Below are 9099 nucleotides of genomic sequence, written 5' to 3'. Positions count from 1 at the left end.
AGTAGATCCTACATAGTCAAACTCCAACCAGATCCCACACCCGAGCTCCAGGCCAGTCTGACACCAGTGGTGAAGGGAGACAGCTGGCTTATAAACATGCCCTGTATCTGGGCTCTCAATCTGGAGCCCCCTGGGCCACCAAAGGGCGGGTGCTGCTGGATTCTGTTGGGATGTGATCTGGAGGGTAGAGATAGGGGATTTACAGTTTAGCTACTGCTGTTAACTGCCCTTTCCCCCAACTTTTTTCAAGAACTTGTGTTTTTCATTCTTACACACCACACTGCCTAGTCCTTTCTCTGCACTGACAGGGAGATCGGGGTTTGTCTTCTCAAGTTGAGAATGGAGCCATGGGCCCACGTGAAAAGTGCGATAAGACCTCTGCTAAAGTATCCCTCTCCGCATCATCCCTCGAAAATTAAGCCTCTCTGTGTTATGGAGCTCTGTTATTAGAGACGAGCTTTGATAGGTCCTCCCTCAAGCAAGGCACAAAAATACAATGACACCTCACAGCGTCTCTCAGCAACAAGGACTTCAAAATGCTTTGCGTTAATTGTTACATGCTGCAAGATGAATGTTGTGCTGTCCCCAACTTCCAGGTAGCTAAAAGGAAGTTCACTTGGTTGATTTTTTTTCCAGTTGGCACCTGTTGGTGACTAAGAATGTTTGTGGGAAGGTGACAGTGTAAACTTATCTCCAAAAGAGATCTATGGTCGCGGCTCCCTGTTTACCACAGAATCCAAAGGAGCCAATCTAATGGTGAACACACAGATCAGCCTGTCAGGAAGCAAATGGAGAAGATATGTAGGAAAGTAAACTAGCAAGAGCCATAAGATCAAAACCAGTGAAGTGTCTGAGCTTTACCAGGAGGGATCCTACATCCTAATGAATGGGACAAGTCAAGATCTATTAGTTGGGGGTCATGAAATGCGAAAGAATTAAAAATGGAAATGGAATAATCCTCAAAAGGTGTGTAAAACGACAAAAATCTCTGGGCCTTGACATTTTAAATGACAAAGCACCACTTAGGTTACAACACCCAGCAGATTCTTCCTCCTTCAAAGGGAACACTCAATTAATTAAAAATAAGGCTTCTTCAAATTAGTATTTAACTCCCAGAACTCAAAAACTCAATAATTTCCCCCCTAAAACTCATAAGCCACAACTTTCCTATCATTAAGAAAACTTTGCAAGTTTAGCTCAGATTATTAAAAAAAAAACAACAACATACCCCTAAAAACATTTTACAATTAAAACAATTCACAAATAGATGCATCAAGTTTGAAAGAATTCCAGCCAGAATAAGATAAGATCGATATAGAGATATAGTTCAATTGTAAAGTGTAGCAAGTACTTATGATTGAGAAATTAAAAGGATTTAGTTATTTTTTATATATATGAGCCTTTACTTACCCTAGGAGCCTCTTGAGATGTAGTGGGCTGTTAACCACATTGGCAGTTCAAACTCACCAGCCTCTCCAAGAGAGAAGCTTGAGGTTTTCAGTTCCAGTAAATATTTATAGTCTCAGAACCCCCTCAGGGCAGTTTGACCCTGTCCTATGGGGCCATTATGACTCGCAGTTGCCTCCATACAGTGAGTAAGTCTTTGCTTACCTACTACTCTGCTTCCTATGTTTCCTCTACTGTGTCTGAGATGCTCACCATGATCAAAAATAGACAGTGGTCATCCGTACAGTGTGATAGGCTTGGCATTCATTATGAGATGAATAGTTGAGATCCAGGACAGAATCTTTATTGCATGTGAAATTTTTCAGCCTAACTTAGAACCAGAGAGCCCTGTTTCTATTCAGAGGTCTTTCACAATATTAAGTGCATATTTCAAAAACTAGTTGACATTTTTGTAACATATGACCCCTCTGGACACCTAATTAAAGTTATAAACATCTGACTGACAGATCTGTATCTTCCCAGATCTTCACTTTATTTGCATATTTCAAATCGATTCAGCATTGCAAAGTTTCTCATTAATGTTGCCTCACTCTCTCTTTCTCTCTCTCCCTCACATGCACATCTATAATCTCTAGTTGGAAAAATAAATGCATCATTTTAAAGGTTCCTCAAGAAATACAAAGGTCGGTCCAACAATGGCACCGCAAATTCGTAGAAGACTTTATTAAACAAAAATTTCAAAATGTGAAGCTACTGTTTCTTGGCATACCCTTTATTTAGGTCTGCCCAGTTCTGAAGGCAGTGTTTCCATCTCTCTGATGCTCTCCTGAAGAATCCTGTGCAACACATCCAAATGGCACTGGGGGCATCCTCAAGGGGCTCAAAACATGTTCCTTTTCAATATTTGGGGAACAAACAGGATTCTGAAGGAACAAAAGCAGGGCTAGAGAGGGGGAATGGGATAAACTCCCGATGAAATACTCATAGGCAGCCCTGGCTATCCTTAAAGAATGAGTAGGTACATTGCCATGATGGGGAAAAAATTCCTCAGTGCCACTCTCCTGGATCTTTTCTTCTTATTAATGCAGTTTTCCATTTCCTGAAAATGTCTTCCTTATAAGCCCCCATGATTATCCTGAATCCTTTGAGAAAACCTATTATGTTTACCCCTTTGGGATCCCCAAAACACGTTGCCATGAGCTTCTGAGCTTTAAAGTTGAATTTAACTGGTCCAGTAGATTCCCTGGGAAACCACATTATTGACTGGTCCTTGATTTTGAAGGCTCACCGTGAGACTAAGTGTATTGCTGAGAGAACTTGTCTACAGCCATCCACTTCTCTCAGAGACATGTTTAAACAAGTTTTGTTTGGAATAAGCCCATGCATATATAAACAGGACCACTAGTAGCAATACTTTTTACCTTCATAAAAACAAAGAGGAATATATTCCTAGAAGTAAAGCTGATCATTTGGCAGTGATAATGTTGATTGGAATAAATATCGGCTCAATATGGCCATACAATGTCTTAACCAGAAAGGGAGAGAAGGTAGAGAGGAAGGTTCATCTTGCCCATTGCATGGACTGTAAACTAAGGTATGGGAGTGTGCTAGCTGCTGATAGGCCTCACCAGGTACAAGCAGAAAATCGGTACAAATTCCATTTAGTAAATGTCGTTGATTCTGTCAGCGTTTTCCATAGGAAGTGTAATCTCACTCTGATATTGAAATCTAGCACGCATCCAATTGTATTGTGTCCCTGTAACACAGAAGACAAGCACTCAGCCTCACCCCCACAAGATGCCCTTCACATGCTCAGCACCTTGTTAGGTCTTGCCTTCTTGTTGTTAGCGTCACAGAGTTGGCTCTGACTCAGAAAAGAATGAAACGCTGTCTGGTCCTGGGCCATCTTCACATTTGCTACTATGCTTGAACCCATTGTTGGTGGTATTGTATCAATCTGTCTCCTTGAGGGTCTCTGAATTTTTGCTGACATTCTACATTACTAAGCGTAATGTCCTTCTTCAGAGACCAGTCTCTTCTGACAGTGTGTCCAAAGTACAGAAAATGAAGTCTCAGCATCTGAGCATCTAAGGAGTATTCTGATTGTACTTCCTCCAAGACACAGTTCTTTGTTCTTCTGGAAATCCAGATACTTTCTGTATTCTTCACCAACACTTACTCTAATGCACTGGTTCTTTCCTTCGGTTTTCCTTATTCACTGCACAGCTTTCACAGGCATAGGAGGTGATTGAAAAATCATGGTTTGGATCAGGTACACCTTAGTCCCCAAAGTAACATCTTTGCTCTTAAATGCCTTGGCAATGGATTTCCCAGTGCAAAATGCTCTTTGATTTTCTGACTGCTGCTCCCATGAACATTGATTAGGGATCCAAGTAAAATGAAATCTCGACAAATTAAAACTTCTCCATTCATTATGATACTGTCTTTTGGTCTAGTTGAGAGGATTTTTGTCTTCTTTATATTGAGTTGTAATCCATAATGAAAGCAACCTGGAAAACTTTTGTCTTCAATAAATGCTTCACGCTCTTTTAATTTTCAGCAAGCTTGTGTCATCTGAGTACCCCATGTTGTGAATGAGTCTGCCTCAATTCTTCATGGCCCATTCTTCATATAACCCAGCTTCTCAGATTCTTTGTTCATTTTACAGATTGAATAAATATGGTAAAATGACACAACACTGATCACTTACCTTTGCCTGATTTTAAACTATAAAATATTCCACTTACCACATTTATTCAATCTGTATGCTGAGCAAATGATCAGAAAAGTGGAATTACATGAAGAAAAATGGGGCATCACGATTGGATTAAGACTTATAAACTATCTGTGAGATGCAGATGACACAACCTTGCTTGCTCAAAGGAAGGAGGACTTGAAGCACTTGCTGATGAAGATCAAGGACTGTAGCCTTCAGTGTGGATTACAACTCAATGTGAGAAAGACCAAAATCTTCATAACTGAACCAGTAGGTAAAATCATGATAAATGGATAAAAGATTGAAGTGCTCAAGGATTCTGTCTTGGTTGGATCCACAATCAATGCTCATGGATGCAGCAGTCAAGAGATCCAAGAGTACGATGCATCAGTAAACCTGCTGCACAAACCTCTTAAAAGTGTTGAAAACAAGGATGTTGCACTGAGAACTAAGGTGCTCCTGATCTCAAACCATCGTATTTTCAATTGCCGTAAATGCAATGATAATTTCAATGACCTTATCTGGAAGTTGGGCATTGAATAAGGAAGCCTGATAAAAAATAGATGCATTTGAAATATGGTCCTGGGGAAAAGTTTTGAAAATACCACGTTCTAACAAAAGAACAAACACATCTGTCTTGGAAGAACCACAGCCAGAATGTCCTGCAGAGGCAAGGATGGCAAGACTTCTCTTCTACTTTGGACATGTTATCAGGAAAGACCAGTCCCCAGAGAAGGACATCATGCTTGGCAAGTAGAGGGGCAGCAGGAAAGAGGAAGACCTTGACAAGATGAATTGATGCAGTGGCTGCAACAATGGAGTATAAGAACAATTGTGAGGATGGTGCAGGATGGGAGGTGTTGCATTCTGTTGTGCTTAAGGTCACTATGAGCCAGAACCAATGCAATGTCACCTAAAACAAAATCCCTCTGTTCTGTTTGCCTCTTAGCCTGTGTGAAAGTCTAAAACTGAATATGAATACAAATGAACAGGAATACAAATGGGAATTCCCATTCTTCGTAAGGCCACACAGAGTGTGTTATGATCCGTACTGTCAAATGCCTTTGCATAGTCAATAAAACAAGTAGGCATTTTCCTGGTATGCTTTGCTTGCCGCAAAGATCCATCTGACATCAGCAATGATGTCACGTCCTCTTCTGACCCCGGCTTGGCTTCCTTAGGCTATGTGATGAAGGAGGGATGAATAATTTAGACTTTTGTAGAAGGTTTCTTTCTCAAAGATTTGATCACTTCAATTGGTCTTCTTGGAATTCTTTTTAATTGCAGTTTACCTTCAATAACCTCATGGGAGAGAGCACACAGGACCTTACACATCTACACACAGGGTTCCTGCTCTCAATCTTCTGCCTCAGACACGCCACACTGCACACCTGTTCTAAGCAGTATGTGGAAGCAGATTTAGACTAAGCTGATCATATACTTATTCATGATGGTTGCATTCTGTGTTGTCAGTAAAAAATCCAGAATTCTTTAATATCTTATTTAGCTCACAGTACATGTGTCTTATGCAAAAATTCATTTGTCATGCCAGTAAATACTCATACTACTGTGCTGAATTTCTTCTTACTAAGTCTTATGAAATCCCCAATAGTAATAGCATGGGCAATAGTATGCAATAACATGTAAATTATGAGAGCAGTCTAATAAAAGACAATGATGTCCAACTACCATAAAATCCTAACTCAAAGAGACCCCTACACCGAGTCCTTGAATTTGTTCTTGCACAGATTTATCAGGGGCATCCAAAAATTCTTGGGAAAATGGAATTAAAATATAATGGAATTTTTCCAGGAACTTTTGAAGCCCTTTTATAGTATACTAAGAAAGTCCCTATGTAGTACTATAAAGAAGGTTTGTTTCTTTTCCCAAACCATTTTATGGAGAGCTAATACAGATATCATATAGTTCCATAGGTCAATCATATCAGGCAGTATTGTACAATTGCTACCACAATCACTTTCCAAACTTTCTCTCCCTTCTTGGACTCCTTGACATCAGCTCCCCTTTACCTGCCTCCGTTCCATGGACCCCCCAGAAACCCTTATTCTACTTGCTGTCTCTGGAGGGTCATCAATTCTGGGGTTCATATACTGCAAAACAGAAAATGTATAACAAAATTCAAGACGGTTATCTCAGCGACAAAAATACATCTGAGATACCGCATATACTCGAATATAAGCCGACCCAAGTATAAAGCAGGTACCTAATTATTACCTGGGAAACCAGAAAAACTGATGGACTCGAGTATAAGCCTAGGGTGGCAAATGCAGAATGTGAATTAACACAGAGACCAGAGGGGAGAGACGGAGCGCAGTCACAGACACATCCTTACCAGGTCAGCTGCCGATGTAAGTGAATCACAACAGGTGCTTCTGTGAATTGGAGTCGTCCACATCATAGGATGGCTGTGATTTGTTAGATGTGAGTAAACAAACATTCAAATCCCTGCAGTGTCAGCGGGACTTTGAATGACCAGTGGAGGAATGGCAATCACCGTGAGATGTTACACCTCGCTGGGGTACCACTGAGCCATGTATAACCCGAACCCGTTTTTCAGCACATTTTTTGTGCTGAAAAACTCGGCTTATACACGAGTATATATGGTAAATCCCAATATGAAAAACAGAAAATGTTGAAAACCAGATTAGGCCCAACATGCATCAGAGAGGAGATCAACTGACTAGGTTTTAACAATTCAAGGCAGGCTTATCATGTTGATCTCCTATAGCCATCTCTCCAATGCACTCTGGGAACCAGTTTCTTCCCCTCCCTCTGGTATGGATAGAGAGAAACCACTGGAGACGTATTTCCTCTGCAGAGCTTACAACTGTATCTTGGGCTTCCACTGTCATCCAGAGCCTTCTGCAAACCAGAATCTCATAATTTAGGCTCTGATACTATTCCCTCCTTTGACTCCAGATTTTATTATTTACAATCCTTTGTTGGTGTGCTTCTGTGGGGACTTAGTTGGTATCTCACTTAGATGTCTGCTTGTTTGGAAACAAGCCTTTAAGACCTCAGGCGATATTTTATCTGATAGCCGGGCACCATCTAAGTTCTTCACCACACTTTCCTACAGCACCCATCCAATATCTTCTGTGTTCTCTTCCTGAAGGTGAGTACTGATCAGAGTTATGATGTAAGAACTAATTGTTATTAAATTGGAGCAAGGATTTATTGTGCTCCCAAAACCCATTCCTGGATTTTTTTTTTTTTTTGCTTCCTTTAGAGATCTCCTAGATAATTTATGGTAGTCGTATCAATCATGACGCTGGTGCATAAAGATCTTCCATTAATATTGTCATTAATTAGTCCCAGGAACTAAAGAAGATTTTTAAAAACACTTTTATTAGAGGCTCTTACATCTCTTATCACAATCCATACATTCATCCAGTGTGTCAAGCACATTTGCACATATGCCACCATCATCATTTTCAACTTGAGCCCCTGATATCAGCTCCCCATTTCTTACTAAAGAAGATTCTTATCATTGATTTTGGACTAATGACATCATCCCCTCTGTTACAATTCGAAAATATTAAGTAGAATTAATTATTTAAGAATGTGAAAAAATATATAAGGATGAGATTCCCAAACATAACTGCTAGAAATGTTTCACTACACTGTTATCTGCATCAAACCACATGTATCACAAGACATCATTTGTTTGAGCGCTCTGTAAGTGCCAGATAGTATGCAAAGTGCTCATCAGATATTAGGAGTCCTGGTGGCACTAACGCAGGGTGCTCAATATGTTGATCGTGATCTACTAGTCGATCGCAAATGTCGTGTGGGTAGATGGCATGGCACTAAAAAAACAGATCTAAGTCTATCATCAATCCCGTCACTTAACAGATATACAGCACAGCCAATCAGATGCAATCCTAGGTGTCAACCACATGAGCAAACAACTGCACTAAGTGCAGCAAAACTGAAAAGCTAAGTGATCACCAATGTTTAGACTTTGTTTTTTTTTCTCTTAAATGTAAGAAAGGGTATTAAAATGAGTGGGGGAGCTGGATCAAATAAGATGACAAAAATGTATCACTTTCATACGGAATGGGAGATTTTGACATCACAAGCCAACATTCAGCTGAAGTCCAGAGCGCATGGACTTACTCTCAGAGGGAAAGTACCCAAGCTTGAGTAAATGTGCTACCTCCTTGACTGCATTATTCGGCTCTGCTTATTTATGTGAGTCAGGCTTTTCCCACACAAAGATCATTAAGTCCAAGTACCGTTCCACCATGACTGATGATCATTTGGAAGTGTGCTTGAGGCTGGCTGCCAGCAGCTACTGTCCGGACTATGCATCCCTGGCTCATTCCATTCAGTGCAAGTCATCAGAGGAAACTCAGGTCATGACAAAAAGTGTACAAAGTTAATTGTGTTGTGTTGTGCAATATGGACTCATGTGGTTATGCAAGGTATATAAACATACATTGTACATATAAAGAATTCTCAATGCATTTATGAATAAGTGTAATAAATACATAAAAATTTATTTTTGTAGTTGGTAGATCATTTTATAAGTAGCTTGCATGCTGGAACAGTGTGAGCACCCCTACACTATAGGTTCAGTGCGTGGCTGCTAACCTAGAGGCTGTTGGTTCAAACTAATCAGCCACTCCACAGGAGAAAGATGAGATGGCTTGATTTTTAGGCCCAAACCTGCTGGGGCAGTTCTATGCTCTTGCAGAGTTGCTATGAGTCAGATTCAACGTTCTCATTTCTACTTCACAACACCCCTATGAAGTAATACTATTTTTACTTGCATTGTACACATTGATCTCCCTTCTGATACACTTTGGGCTTGATCTGGGTTTTTAATATTTTCTGTGGGTTTGTTTTTCTTTCTTTTTTTCTTCATTACATAAACTTTATTGGATTGGATCAAAACATCACAGACAAGTCTAAAGGAATCATCTAGACTGTAGCTGGACACCTCTTAGAGC

This window comes from Tenrec ecaudatus, chromosome 13 (genome assembly GCF_050624435.1).
Source record: "Tenrec ecaudatus isolate mTenEca1 chromosome 13, mTenEca1.hap1, whole genome shotgun sequence".
Taxonomy (NCBI): Eukaryota; Metazoa; Chordata; class Mammalia; order Afrosoricida; family Tenrecidae; genus Tenrec; species Tenrec ecaudatus.
This window is presented reverse-complemented; position numbering follows the sequence as displayed.